Source organism: Penaeus monodon, chromosome 39, assembly GCF_015228065.2.
Source record: "Penaeus monodon isolate SGIC_2016 chromosome 39, NSTDA_Pmon_1, whole genome shotgun sequence".
Taxonomy (NCBI): domain Eukaryota; kingdom Metazoa; phylum Arthropoda; class Malacostraca; order Decapoda; family Penaeidae; genus Penaeus; species Penaeus monodon.
The window spans coordinates 25,131,145-25,133,644 of record NC_051424.1 but is presented as its reverse complement, the minus strand read 5'-3'; positions in this window follow the sequence as shown (position 1 = coordinate 25,133,644).

The window sequence follows — 2,500 nt, the reverse complement described above, 5'->3', positions numbered from 1 at the left end:
CAAACACCTCCCCCCCCCTACCACACACGCACACACACATACACACACACCAAAACACCTCCCCCCCCAACACACACACGCACACGCACGCACGCGCACACACCCAAACACCCACACACGTCAAGTTAACAAATAACCCAAGTGAAACGTACTAATGATAGTGACATGTGATCCATTTCCCACAATAGGGTATCTCACGGATGTGGTAGTGTGTCGGGGGGTAGGGGGTGGGGGGAAGAGGGGGATGGGGGATGGGGGGAAGAGGTGGGATGGGGGATGGGGGAAAAGGGGACGGGGGAGAGGAGAGGGTGGTTGTTGGGGAGAGGGGGAGAAGGTGGAAAGGGGGAGGGAAGGGGCTAGAGAGAGGAAAGAGGGTGAAGAGAGGGGTGAGAGGGGATGGAAGAGTGGAGAGGGGGAAGAGGGGAAGGGTAGAGAAGGGCTTGGAGAGAGGGGAGGGAGGGAAAGAGGGGAGGGAGAGGGGGAGAAAAATTGGGGAGGGGAGGACGGGGAAAGGAAGAAGGAAGGTTTGGGAAGGGGGGAAGGGGGAGAGTGGGAGAAGGGGTTGGAAAGGGGAGGTGGGAGGGGAGAGGTTGGAGAGAGGGAATAGAATGATAGTGAGGAGAAGTGGGGGGGAAGGGTGACTGTTGGGGAGAGTGGGTAAGGGAGAAGGAGGGGGACGAGGAGGGGGTTGGCCCCATCTATCACGACCTTAAGCATCGAATCTTTTCTCAAGGGGAGGCTGAGGGGAGAGGGGTGAGGAAGGGGAGGGGGGGAGACTAAAATAAATATATCATAGGACGGGAAGATGCTGGGGAGGGGGAGGGAGGAGGGAGAGGGGGAGGTGGGAGGGGATGGGGAGGGGGAGGGGGTGTTGGAGATGAGTGTAGAGAAAAGGAACGAGGAGGGGGAGGAGGGGGGAAGGAAGGGGTTATGGGGGAGGGGGTGATCATGGAGGGAGATTTATAGTAAAATTAAATGTATATCCTTACGGCAAGTGGGATTTTTTTTATTTATTCATATATATATATACATATATATATATATATATATATATATATATATATATATATATATATATATATATATATATATATATATATATATTTTTTTTTTTTTTTTTTTTTTTTTTTTTTTTTTTTTTTTTAATTGGTCTCTTGATATATAAATATTTTGTGTAAATCACGTTTTTTCATTCCATTCTATCCCAGTTGGTTTATCATCATTATTTTCTTAACATACATTTTCTGTCATCATCACAATTATTACATCATTATCAACAACATGATCATTTTCACTGGAATCACTATTTCAGTGGTGATGGTGACTCTTATTGTCATTATCAATATTATCATTACTATTATTACTATTGTTATCATAATTCTTACTCTTGTTTTTGGCATTATCATTATTATTACTACTACTTTTTATTATTATTATTATTATTATTATTATTATTACTACTACAACTACTACTACTACTACTACTACTACTACTATTGTTGTCATCATTACTATCATTATTATTACTGTTAATATTAATATTATTGTTATTATTATCATCATCATCATTATTATCACTACTTTTATTATTCCTATCATTATTATTATAATTATTAGTACCATTATCATTATTGTCATTATCACCATTATTATCATCGTTGCTATAGCTCTTATTATTATCATTATTGTCATTATCATTTTATTGTTATTACTATCGTTATCATTATTATTTTTATTTTTGTTATCATTATTATTATTATTTTTATAATTATTGTCGTTATCATTATCAATTACCATTATTATTATTATTACTATTATTATTATTGTTATAATACTTGTCATTATTGTTATTATTAATGTTATTATTATTATTATCATTATTATTATTGTTATTAATATTATCATCATTACTATCATCATTATCATTATTGTTGTTGTTGTTGTTCTTGCTATTGCTATTGTTGTTATTATTATCATCCTTATTATCTTATTCATTGTCAATATTTTCATCATAACTATTATATTATTTTTTCGTTGTTACTATCATTATTATCATGATGTTTTTTGCTGTTCCTGATGTTCCTAATAGCATTATCATCAACATCATTATTATAATCATCGGCATCATTAAAGATATCATCAACATCTTTATCGTCACTGTTATTATCACTATCATTATTTCATTATCTGAATCACCATCATTAGTAACTATCACTGTTATCATCATCACCATCACCCTCATAGCCTTTCATAATCACTATATTAAAGCACCACTGTTATCACAATCGCTATCACAATCATCATCACCATTATCATCACATCATCACCATCACCATCGTCACCATCATTATCACTATCATCCTCAGCATCGCCATCATCCTCAGCATCACTATCATCACCATCATTATCACTATCATCATCACTATCACCATCATCATCAACATCACCATCACCACCACCACCACCATCACCACCACCACCACCATCATCCTCACCACCA